This window comes from Lolium rigidum, chromosome 2, assembly GCF_022539505.1.
Source record: "Lolium rigidum isolate FL_2022 chromosome 2, APGP_CSIRO_Lrig_0.1, whole genome shotgun sequence".
In the NCBI taxonomy this organism is placed as follows: domain Eukaryota; kingdom Viridiplantae; phylum Streptophyta; class Magnoliopsida; order Poales; family Poaceae; genus Lolium; species Lolium rigidum.
In genome coordinates, this window is record NC_061509.1 from 242,740,015 (window position 1) to 242,753,503 (window position 13,489).

The 13,489-nt window shown below is 44.6% G+C and overlaps 2 non-coding genes across 2 annotated transcripts; both read left to right on the forward strand.

Moving 5' to 3' along the window:
• Positions 1 to 6,903: 6,903 nt before the first annotated feature.
• TRNAY-GUA lies at positions 6,904 to 6,990 on the forward strand. Its single transcript is given in 2 exon segments — positions 6,904 to 6,940; positions 6,955 to 6,990. It is a non-coding gene; the product is annotated as a tRNA-Tyr (tRNA).
• A 2,583-nt stretch (positions 6,991 to 9,573) lies between these two features.
• Positions 9,574 to 9,660, forward strand: TRNAY-GUA. Its single transcript is given in 2 exon segments — positions 9,574 to 9,610; positions 9,625 to 9,660. It is a non-coding gene; the product is annotated as a tRNA-Tyr (tRNA).
• The last annotated feature ends 3,829 nt before the right edge of the window (positions 9,661 to 13,489 follow it).

Sequence of the window (13,489 nt, forward strand, 5' to 3'; positions counted from 1 at the left end):
CTGGCACGAATGTTGTTGTTTTGGTTCACGTCTTTGATCATTGACTCGTTGTGTGATTACGGCAAGAGTAATCAGGTCAAGTCTGTTCTATCTTTATCTTCATTAACTAAGACATGATGAAGGTATGTATGTCACTCAGCTCACGTGTGCGCGCGAATCCCAGAAATATGGATGACCTGCTGAAATAAAAATAAAAATAGTATTTTTTCGATAAAGGAATATATTAATATCAAGAGATACCAATTACATCTAGCCTCTGCAACAGCGCACCATCCTAATGGTACTACGGAAGCACACAGCCAAAAAAAGTAAAAAGAAAACTAAGAAACAAAAATCCCGCTATAGTATCTTGGATCAAACAATAGCAATACATCCATCGCCATGACAACCCCTGAATTACAGACTCTCCAAAAAACGACGTCTCCAAGAATGAAACAGTGCTCAAACACCATCGTCGCCCGATCAAAGATTTTTTTTTCACCATGAAGATAGTCCCCACTCTCAAAACAATGCCTTCACCAAGGTCACTGTCAGTCACAACGTTAAGACCAGACCTTGGGTTTTCACCCTCAAAGGTATGACTCTGCGCTTCACATGTGTTGTCGCCCCCACTTTCATATCGCTGCTGTTAAGATTGGACACCAAGCAAACTCCTCAACAGCGTGGAGACTTGAACCTTCCTTAGCTAGTCCTCCCCTCCGGCCTTCATGAAATTCTCCTCTTCCGACTTTCATCATGGATCCATGGTCACTTGATGTCAACACAGAAAAAGAGCTTTGCGCCGCTCCCTCCAGAACCAAATGGTCGGAATAAACGCATGGGTGCGCACGACCGAATACCTCTGATCCAGCAAACTCAAGGCAAAGCACTGTTACATTCGCCGGCGGAACCTTCTGGAACTCAACCCTCCGGCCAGATCACGAGTCCAGGCCTCCGGTAGGTCGTCCTCTTCACGCAAAAGAGGCCCTAGGACCGCCGCCTTCATTCAGGTCGGACCCCCACGTCGGCGACCATCCCGGGCTGGCCAACCCAACCCTCCACCGGCGACACCATCGCCGGCTTCCATGCACCTCCATCTCAAATCCACCACCACCAACCGCAGGCCGACCCTCTCCGACGAAGAAGAGGCTACCTCCTCCGTCGAACCCAAGGCTGCTGCCCCGGGCGCCCTCATGTCGCGGAAGATGCCCGAGATCGCTTCCACGCACGGACGAGAGGCGGGGGTGGATGGCATAGCGCAGACCGAGGGCCTGGCCGCCGCCCACCACCAGCCCCTACCGGAGTGCTACGGGAAGCCGACGAGAGGAGGGAGACCGCAGCGCCGCCCATCCCAACCACATCGGTCGGTCCGCCAGGGGAGAGCCGACGGGAGGAGGGCCGCCACCGTCGTCGCCCATCCCACGCGCGTCTGCTCCGTTCTCCACGCAGCGACGAGGAAGGGCCCCCGCCGCCGCCACACCCCGAGGGACTTTGCCCTGACGGCGCTAACGGCGGCGGCGGAGGGTGGTGTGCGGGAGAAGTTAGGGTGGGGCGGCGGCGGAGGATGAAAACGACTCTGGACGCATTGTTAGGCAAAAGAAATACTTTCTCTGCCCTCGTGAATGGGACATGCGCGAGCATGTCTTCGCTCTGTATTCGCGAGCGGAATCCAGTTGCTCCTCTCGAAATAAATTCCTGTCGCTTGCTCATGGTTGTGGGCAACCAAAATCAGCTAAAGGTGAATAAATCTAATTATTTTTTTGCTTAAAATTATAGTTTAAAATAGCGGGCTATAGCTTACACCATTGGCAATCTTAGAAGCTTCAAAAGACTATAGCTGGGAAATCTACATAATGATTTTGCGAAATATTAAAAGTAATTAAAATTTGATCGGTAGTATATATATAATAATAATAATCGCATTAGAGATACGAATAACCAGGACATAGTTACATCCACATTTATCATTAAATAGCAGCAAGTCAGGATATAATTATGTCAAATATTATATAACCAACAAAATTACAAAAACATGTAACAACAAGTTATGGAACAAAACTTTGGCAAGAAATTAGGCTGATAGAAATTTTTAGACCAAATTTGTTTAGAACCGCTCAGATGGAAGATAGCGGGTACAAGGCTAAAGTGGAGCTAAGTTGTCATAGCCGGACTATTAGCTGCTATTTTCGTGTTAACCTTTAAAAATCTTAGCCGTAGTCCGAGACCTCTCGAAAAGCTATATCACAGCTATAGCAGGCTATTTGAAACTTTACTCAAAACCACTTTGCATGTTTACGAGACATCATTCATGAATAGGGTGTCTACGGAAAAATGACCTACTCCTTCTTATTAGGAAGTACTTAATATATTGGTTCGTGCTGCCACATCGATCGAGCAGCTTGCGCTCGTCGGGTTGACTGGGGTTGCTTCGATCGGGCCTAACAACCCTCTAGTTTCATCCATTCAAAGGTCCGAAAGTTTACATATTGCTCTTCAGAACGTGATCGGTATGATATGATACGTACATGTGTCAATTTGCGCACCAAAACAGAAAAAAGCCTTAACAGGTCTTGGCCCAATAGATGCCACAGGCCTAGCAAATAGGCCCTAGACCACAAACCATCATTTGGTAACGGGGAAGTGGACGATACTGATCTACCCTAACCCTCGTCCATTTGAACCTCGATGGGTGGGGTTCCACTGCCGATCTTCAGTTGACGCAACTCCGGCGACATATCAGCTACAACCCATACCGTCGGCATGCTTAGCTAGATCTCTACCTTCCCTTCCTTTGTCGTCTGATATATCTCAAATGAATCTACTTTTTCAAGTACTTTGCTCGATGATTTGCCTGGGAATCTTACTATACTTAGATAAGACTGATGAATATGACGTTGTTTTTAGCAATAGTTTTCTTTCTGTATGTTTTGCCTTGAAATAAAATCGTGAAAAAATACCAAGCATGTTTTTCACCAACCTGGAGCTTTGGAATCACACGAGAGGGGCCATGAGGCCCAAACGAGCACAGGTGGTGCGCCCCCTTCTACTGGGCGTGCAACCCATGCCCTTTCGGTCCTAGAGCATCGTCTCGGCCTCTCCATTGACGTACCCCTACATATACCTGAAAAACCTAGGTATCCAGAGACACAGACCCTTTTGCGAAATAGAGCGCCACCACATCCACAATCTTTGTTTCCGGGTTGGATTGGTCATGCTCTCCACGTCGGGGAGGGGGATTTCGAGGTATTCTCCACCATCAGCGCCACCAATGTCATCACCAATAATCATGTGCTCACTCTCTATCATCATGTGCGAGTGGTTCTCTGTAGGCATGTGAGGTGGAAGGGGATTGAATGAGATTGATCACCAATAATTCATTTGGTTCGTATGCATAACTATATTTGGATCACACACCTACGCATAACTGAATTAGAAATGAATGCCATGTTATTAGGATTACATTATATGATATATATCATTCATGCAACACCCCGCTATCACCTACTTCTTTAGCCACTAAAAGTTACACATCACTACTTCCGGTGATAACTGGAAATCTGCTGCTATTGTTTTACTGCTTGGAATCAAATGTTATAAATCACCATTTGATTTGTGAGTTTATTGATATATAGGTGTGGTTGATAGTGATGTCTCAATTGCTAAAGTCTTGTTGATATTCTTGTGTTCGCCTTGTGTCAAACTATAAATTTGGGTAATACTTCCCATCGAAGATTTCAACGATCCTCTATACTTTTGGGCATTACGCCCCCTACCCCTGCCACTAAATTATCCCGGCCCCCTTTACCTCGGCGATGTCGTCCTCGCTCGTCAATGAAGAGGTTGACAGGGCCGCTGCCCACATTCAACACAAAGTGAGGGCGGACGTAACTAGCAATGTCGATTTCATCGAGACAGCATGAGATGTGCTTTCTAAAAATACACTTAGATTTAGATGAATGGTTGGAGAACATGACGAGGACACAACTTCCATTCCACAACATTTTTAATGGGAGGGGGCCACTGCCCCCCCCCCCCCTCCCCGCGGATTATCTCATTAATATTGACCGAGACATGTGTCCCACTTCATCTTCCTGATCATGCGATTATAGATACAAGACCACATTATCCTCCTGAATGTCAATGTTCATTACCCTCTGAACTAATCAGTTATTGGATCGGAAAATAACCATGTACACCCTAAATTGGTGTTACATGCATTAAAGAATGTATTAGTGTTCATTTTACGGGTTGTGCCTCAATGGTATAATAATTCATGACCTGGGCAACTTAGTTAGGCTTTTGGAGACCACACTTGGTGACAACTACCCTGTTGTATGTTGGGATAGCCTAAAAAAAAACATTAGTTTCTTGTAGAAAATTGACTTCTCAATGAAAGACTTGACTATGCCACTGCCCACATCAAAAAAAAATGCAGATCAACATGACTAGCAATGTCGACTTAACCGAGATAGCACCATAGGCATTTTCATTAAATAAAGGTGATCACGGAGGGAATTAAGCTATAACCCTTTTGGCATCACAATCCGTACCCAAATATGTTAAAAAAATCGGTATCCAAATTAAATTAAGCTATAACCCATTTGGCATCATTATATGTATAGAAATTTGGTAGGCATTCCTTCCCACATCACCATTTCCACCAGTTAGAGGCACATATCGTTGCAACCGAAAATGGCAGGGCTTTGTGTCTTATCCAAACATCACCGAATGACCTAACTCGAAAATATCTAACAATACAGGCCCCTAGAAGACAAATATTTTGATCCTTTAGATTAGAGAGACCATGGACTCCATGATCCTTTACATATGGATTGATTGCCATAGGAGAAATGCAGTTCCTTTAAACACATTCTGCAATTTTCTATCCAAAATTTTATTAGCCTAAGAGAACATTAATGAATTTTTAAACAATAAACCGTACAAATATGTATGCCACCTTAGCAAGCCTACACCCATACGGTAGAAAATTTGCACTCACCTGGCTTTTACTTAACATCTTATCAACAAATGGTTGAATCCCTCTTATAAGTTTATCGTAATAGAGGAAGTTTCGTATGTATGTGATTGGAAATTTTCATAAACTATATTAGAAAATCTCCAAGGGGATGTACCTCAATTTTATTTAATAATTATTACTTCCCCAAGAAAACCAAGTGGCACAATGAATCATAAAGGATTAATATGGTACTTTTATTGCATGGAAAAAAGAAGAAGAACTTGAGAAAAAGTATAGTACAACTTGATAGAGGAAAGGATCTCAGATCCTACTCTTCCATGGCGAGATGTCGAGGATCACGGCGGCCAGGGAGGCGGCCATGGAGGAGCGCACCGACGCATTGGTCACGGAGGCAGTTAGAGCGTTGTTTGTGGTGACTTTGAGTGCAATAACCACATTTGTCACAAACATGGCCCTGGCAACACCTCCAGGGGATGTGGAGACAACCAAGGTTGCGGCAACACATACCAGATGGCATTGCTTGGAGCATCTCCACCGGCGCACAACTCTCAGGTTGTTCGGCGGCAATAGCAGCAGCTGATTCTGACAAACATGTTGCGCGTTCGCCATCCTTTCTTCGTTGTGCCTCGGCGCGGCGGCTCAAAGCCAGGCAAGAGGAGGAACATCAACCGGCATCGTGAAGCCGGCGCAATGCTGCTTGACGCCGACTACTTCAACGACGACGCAACCTCATTCGCCGAAGGAATTTCGGTGCCGGTTTATGATGAACAAGGAGCTGTTCTTGAAGATTATCCACGGCGCCAGGGAGTAGAACAAGTACTTCATGGCCAATCAAGATTGCATAGGTTTGTGAGGCTTCACCTCAATTCAGAAGTGCACTGCTACAATGCGCTGTCTTGCATACGGAGCTCCTCCAGAAAAAAAAAATTTGGAGGCCGCCGTTAGGGAGCCGTCGGTGTGGGAACAGCCTCCCCAAATGGAGGATGCACTGCCGTCGTCCTCCAAACGTAGGTGCCAACGCCCATACCTATTTAAAAGCTGCCGGTGGAGATGCTCTTAGTTTGCCCTTGGCGGGCAATTTGACTGGCGTGTGCACCATGGCTTGGCATGCAAACTCAAGCCTGCCAGGTGACATTGCTTAGTTTGTCCTTGGCTTTAGCTGCACACCATTTCCATCATCGCCGTACTCTGCTGCACACTCTCCTCATGGCACCACGCTGCGACGATCCAAACCACCATGGGCAACGGCGCAACGCTGCGCACCACCAGACACCGGCAGCGGTCAGAGTGGATTATGGACAACGAAGCCTCCTCTCACGTGGTCGGTAAGGCGAATAACTTGACCGCCTCTCGCTATTCTTTTTTAAATCATTTATCGTTATATTTTTGTTGGTAATGTGTCTACCTAATACGGCAATAATCGAGTGTAACATTTTCGACCTTTTCTACATCATTAACTAAGACATGAAGGTCAATATGCCTTGGTCACACACGTGCTTACCTCGAGCTAAAACAAGAAATAAGCGTTGTTGTCAGGCAGAATACTTAAATACTTGGTGTGCCCTTGAGGACTGGGAAATGCCCAGAGCATGTCCTCGCTGTGCCTGTGTCCGCGCCAGGGGAATCCTATAGCTCCTCTCGAAAAGGAATCCTATTTGCAACTGGCGAGGTCAAAAAATAGATGAGAAGGTAGTAACACGTATGGATTCAGAGCGATGAAACTGCAGTATGACACAATCGGTAAAACTCGTGCACCGCATGGACAAGTGCGACATGAACCGGCTGCGTGGCACTCTGGTCTGGTGCTGCACGATATCGATGGACATGGATGCCGTCGAAGCAAATTTTGGCATGCCCTGCTTGTCACGCTACGACTATCAAGACCGGGCCATCAAACTACGAGGCATTCTCATTAAGTACGTAGCTGTGTCACTAATACACACAAACCGACCTTAGCTCAGTTGGTAGAGCGGAGGACTGTAGTGCGTGCAGATTAAATCCTTAGGTCGCTGGTTCGAATCCGGCAGGTCGGATTTTCGTTTTTGCACGTAGTTTTTACGGTAGCAGCAAAAATGGGAAGAAACAAAATCAGGGCAGCGGCCCCTCGATGTTGGCTTAAGGTTACAAGGCCGCCATACGAATGAAAAGGCAAGGCCCATCAAAAGTATTGCTTATAAATTTTTCCGTCAGTTGATTGGGCTCGGGGGAGCTCCTATTGCACGCCCGACGCGGCACGGGAGCTCCTATACGCCACCCCGTGCGGTGCTCGTACAAATTTTGAATCTATATAAAATTTAAATTTGAACAAACTTTACAAATGAACAATTTTCAATTTTGAACAAAATTCAAATCTAAAAGGCGAAAACACCGCAAATAAACATGAGAAAAAACAGAAAAGAAAAAAAGGAAAACGAGTGAACCAGAAGGACCGAAACTGAAGTTTCTAGAAACTTCTAGAAACCGGAAAACACAAAATGGTAATGCTCTCCCGCTAGGTGGGGCTGTGGCCATACGCCAGCGTGCACTATTCGTGCATGCTATGAGCGTGCAATATACGTAACGTCTGGTTGGGCCCCGACCATTTACTATCTGTAGCAGCTGCCACATGGACGATCCTATAAGTTTGAAAATACGTCTTTACCTAAACTAGTATACCGCCTAAGACAGCCGCCGCCTCATCTAAACAAACCCTAGCCACCTCCACTTCAGCCTCCTCCATAGATTGGTTCCCCTTCCTCCGGTCTGCTTCGCCGGCATAGGGAGGAGCGGGGAACCCAATCTATGCGTGGATCTTTCAGTAAAAGTAGTGTTTTCAGTATTTTATGTTAGGGTTTTGGTAACCGTCTTCTTGTTGGTTTACCCGCAATGGAGATGACATTATCTGCAATAAGTGATCCTCAGTCTTTCGTTCGACGACGAGATCACCTTCCCGACGTCAATGATGGTGCTAAAAGATTACAATTTTCTAGGTATGCGCTCATATCTTGTTTCGCTAAATCGATTTTGGATCTTTTTCCATGGTTGCAGAGAGAGGATTATCCTCGCAGTTTTTGTTCCGACTACTACGTTCTCGACAATGGTGATTCGTACTATCAGCTCTCCAGCAACGTCGACAATGCTAGTCGGTTGTTATTCACTGATGACATACTAGTGCTGGTATTCTTGTCGATATTGATTGACTACTTTAATGGTTGCGCGCGTACACACAACCTTAGCATTGCGGCTCAAATTAAAATTATGGAAGAACCTTCATTGATATTTACAGGTCTATGGTTTGTTATCTATCTTTGTCTGTCTTCGGAACAGTACAAGAGTATGTCTTAGAAGATGAAAATAGTTTGAAGACCTCGAAAATTTGCTAGTATCTTTTAGACTTTATTTTGTAATTTTTAGAAACAGCTTATTTATCTCTACCATGTACTATTTGTTACAATAAATATATGTGGTATTGATCGCCAAAAAAAAGCCCACGGTCGAGAAGTGCTACACATTAGAGCCCATTTTGAATTAAAAGTTTAAAATTTAGCTTTAAAGTTTTAAAATGTTCAAAAAAAGGACGTAGTCAACTATATCCAGGTTTTAGAGGTACATGTACTAGTTTTGGAAGTCCATCACGAGCCCTTTTTGAATTAAATGTTTAAAACTTAGCTCTAAAGTTTTAAAAAGTTCAAAAAAACTGGTGGTACTCAACTATATCCAGGTTTTAGAAGTACATGTACTAGTTTTGGAAGTGCGGAAAATCCATCACAATCTATCGACATGGGATCAAATTTTGCATAGCTTGACACAGAGAACGCAATCATAAAACGGTTCGTAATTAGGACAACTGGTTATAAATATATTTTGTTTTGATTTTTATTTACGCTAGAAAAACAAAAAAATTATGGTATTCTCATACTCTCTTTCTCAGTCTCAGCCCCACTTTGCTTCTGCTTGCGGCGAGTGGCAAGTTGAGAGGCACCCCATTGGAGCCATGCAAAAAGGAGAATGCGACACTTGGCGCGAGTGCATCGTGTTGGAAGAGATCTTCGAAGAGGTTGGGTTTTTTTTATAGGGATTTCACTCTAAATTGCCATCAATCTCCATCAAAACGTACAATTTCCTAAAGAAAAGTCTCTATTGCGATATTTCCACAAAAGTGCACAAAGTCCTAATGTAGAAGAACAAGACTACACTGTAAAAATGATTCATTCTCCTAGCGGCGGCAAAATGGAACCCAAAAAAAACATATGTTTTCTCCCGTGACAACGTCTAAGATTGCAAGTCTCCCAAGTCGACCGATTTTCGAGAGGATATGTGCAAAAAAGGAATGATGGAAAGCATATAAATCTTAGGCGTTGGGAGAGAATCAATAATTCCATATCACTTGCTACAAAAATCATGTCAATGTCCACCCCTCGCCTGGTACCAAATCTTATGCAAGTTGAGCTAGTATTAAGGGCGAAGAAAAAGCAGGGCAATCTCCCTCTCTTTCTTCTTTCACACATACAGTATGGCTGGACATTTCGTCCACCAGGTATCCTGGAAACACTTTTCAGGCTTTGGTTTAGCTGCCACTGCTGCTCTGATTTCGCTCTGGTCTATTTGACGGGAAGAAATGAAACCGAGTACACAAACCGACCTTAGCTCAGTTGGTAGAGCGGAGGACTGTAGTGCTTGCAGATTAAATCCTTAGGTCGCTGGTTCGAATCCGGCAGGTCGGAATTATTTTTTGTTGCACGACTTATTGAGTTAACAGCAAATTTGAAGGCAAAACAATTGAAGAAACAGAATCAGCGCCAATGTTACAAGCCCGCCATACGAATGAAAAGGTGGCCCATCGAAAGTTTTGCTTATAAATATTTCCGTCATTTGATTGGGCTGGGCCCAGTCCATTTACCGTCCAGGGACAAGCCTGTAATAAGTTTATAAATATTTCGTTTCCTACACAGATAAGGGCCATTTCTATCAACCACCGCCCTAAATTGACATCAAACTCTATGGACTCATTTTAGTAGTACAAAAAAAATCTCCATCGAGACATTCCGGCAAAGGCACAAAATCCTAACATAGAACAACAAAGGTACACTGCTCTCACCGGCTGCGGCGAAAGGAACAAAAACAAAAGTTTTCTCTGAGACTTTGACGACAGCTAAGGTCAGTCTCCCAATTCAAACTATTTTCGAGAGAATTTTTGAAATATAAAGGGAAGCATAGAAATACTCCTCTTTTAGAGTTAGTCTAACATGTATTGTTTACTTTTTGATCTTCGCTAGGCTCTAACTGAATATGAATTCATGGTAGAGCGTCGAGATGCATAAGGTGAAGCTAGATGTGGCGACTCGGAAAACTCAACTTTTTTGATATTTTCAGTCAATCAATAGACCAATATCATTTGATCAAATATGTCACGTCAATCTCCACCCCTTGCATGGCACCAAATCTTATACTCCAGGGATTAAGTGCCAAGAAAAATCCTATCAATCTCACTCTCTTCTTCTTGCACACATACATCACCAAAGGTGGAGGGCACGGAGGGTGCTCGGCTGCGCCGCGTTGGGGCGGAGGTTGCTTGGGCGCGGGTGCCTGGGGCGCATATGCCGGAGTGGGGAGGATTGGACGGTGCTGCAACGACCAAGGCGAGGAGCTGGCGGCGGCCTATTGTTCAGATGGCTTGCCGGCCGAGCGCAGGGCTCGATCTAGGATGTGAAAAGCTTATATCGTTGGCTTGACGGAGCTTGTGACGGTGGCATCCACAGCGTGTTGGCCGCTATGAATTTTGCGAGGGGGACGCCCTTGGTAGTTGTCCTTGGTTGTTGTGGCTCTGCAATGGCATCCGTCGCCTCCATTGCGCAGGCGGCGGACAACAACATGGGTCCTTCTTATCTGCATCAAATAAAGGTGGCCTGGCCCTGCCGATATTTGAGCACCAATACGTCGATCTACCGTTTGTCGGCGTCCTCGGTCTGGCCCCGTCAAGTTCTGGCTTCTCTTGGAGATATTTGCGGTTTAGGCAGGACGCTACTGGATATCTAACGTTGAATCGAGGCGGTCGTGTGCGCCCTTATCCTTAGCTAGAGTGGCTTCATTGGGCGATGCGCAAAGCTTCGCCTTTTTTTAGATTTCCATGAGACTAACACAGGTAGAGAAAGTCATGGTGTGTGTGATCGAAGATTTGTAATGATGGAGAGGGTACTAGTTACGAGTTCTCTGCGTGTTGGGTGTTTGGCGACTTGCAGGAGCAATCTTGGCACGCGAGGCTGGCATCACAAGTGGACTGCATTCTTGGTGGTGCTACTCGACTACCGAGGCACGATTTGCTCGGTGAAAATCTAAGGTCTGATCTTCATTGGTTGTACCAGTGGCTTTGAAGGCATTGTTTTGGAAACTGAAACTTTCTCCGGGATGAAACCATAGATCTATAAGCTGGCCATGACATTGTTTGTGCATTGTTTCCTCTTGGAGGCGTTGGTTTTGAACGGTCTCGTTCGTTGTATGGGTATTATGTGTGGTGGTGGTTAGAGTGCTACTGTTGCAAGTAGTCTATAATCGCGACATGGTCTTGTTTTCATTTTCTTTTAGCTGTGTGCATTCTAGTGTAATTGGTATCTTTGTGGTATAAATTTTTTTTTAATTAAGAAAATACAGTACGTCAGGACATTTTTGTGGACCAATCTGCACCGCTTAGCCAGCGGTGGTGTCCTGAAAACAGTTTTGAGCCATTGGCTTGGCTGCTACTGCTGCTCTGATTTTGCTCTGCTCCATTTCATGGGGAGAAAGGAAACTGTGTCCAGAAGGAACATAATCGATCCAGTCTCCAGGCTCTGCCGCGGGTCATCATTTGTGATGCAGAAGTAGTGACGCTAGCTGGGCTGTGTCAGTGTGGGTGACCTGGATGGTGGTAATGGATGTGAAAGAATTATGATTACGGAATTGCTAAATTTCAGCTAACCGAGACGTAGCTTATATCTCAGTCACGTGCTCTAGCGTTAGATTTTATTTCTGCTTAAAGATTCATGTTAGTACTTTATTTAAGCTTGCATTAAAACACATTAATGTAATTCGACTAAGATATAAGTTAAGTCTCAGCGTTAGATATAAATCCAAATGTTCACCGAACTGATTCGCCCTCCCTTCAAGTTTCAGTTATACGCAAAGATGTTAGTACTTTATGTGGGTCTTGGCCTCAAAATAAGTTAGTTTCAGAAATGGTCTGGTTTCTTCTAGTTGGGTATTGCGATCACCATGCAGATTTACGCAAAGTCGCTTCAGAAATGGTGCACAACTGAAGATGATGACGAGAAATGAGAAAACAGCAGACTGCCAAGGACAACACAGCCATCGCCCATTAGACCCGGCTCTCTGTCACTTTCCCGTATGATTTTCTTTGATAACGCGTAATTTTTTTACCAAGTTAGGGTCCTTGTTTTTTTTGAAAATACCAAGATAGGGTCCTAGTACGTCCCCACTGCCGACCATCTCCGTACCACTAGACTGTTAGCCGGTTACTTTAGCATAACAAGTTTTTTTTTCTTGTGAAAACATCACAGCTTTTCAAACTGAGAAAAGTCTGCTGACGCTGTTGGTGATGATGATCACCCGTCATTACAGTCAAATCACCATCCGTTTAATTATTCACTCGGCTCGGCAGGGGGCGATTTACACAAAAATAACCCTTTGTTGCAACTATAGCACAGACTGATCCTCCGGACAAACTATTTCACTCATCTAACCCTAACCCTTTTGTGTGGCGCCGAGGGGCGCCACACATGGCAGTGTGGCGCCCCTTCCATGGGCGCCACTCTCCCAGCCGATGTGGCGCCGTCGACGATGAGTTGGTGCGCCGATCCGACGTGGCAGGATGTGTGGCGCCCATGGGAGGGGCGCCACACTACTCTTTATATATAATGTCTATCAAGAGATAATAGAAGATTGTGGTAGCTCCATTGGATGAAGCCTTTGCTTCCCAGTCCCGGTCATGAGTTCGAACCTTCACACCACCCGAATTTATTTTTATTTTTAAAAATTATGCTAGACATTGTAGTATGTTTAAAACATGAAATCTAGCCTCGTACTGTTTTGTAGAGTTTTTTTTATCTTCTCTTGCTTGCAAATCGATCCGTTAATAGTAGCTAACGCCTGGTACAGTTCGTCAAATCGGTGTGTTTTCTTGTTGTGCAGTGGAATAGTTGATCGAGAGTTGGAGCTTACATCTTGCTCGGTGAATATAAAGTTGTCGTGGAAGATGACCGGGCAGCTACTATTCACTTAGGTCCAACAAAAAAGTCAGCGCCAAGTGCACATAATGCTCTTAAATTTTGTGAAATTGCCTTTTCTCACCTCAACTTAGATCAGTTATCCTTCCTGCATGGTTCTGTACTCCTGTAGGTAGCAAAGCTTGTACTGAACTTCTTGAGCATGAAATCAACCCCATACTGCAGTTTCTGTCCATGAGGTCCATTTATATGAAAAATAGTGCAAGTGATCGACAACTGATCATTATGATGAAAAGTGCAATAAGTAATGTAGCTTTTCGTTAGCAAGTGAGTGGCA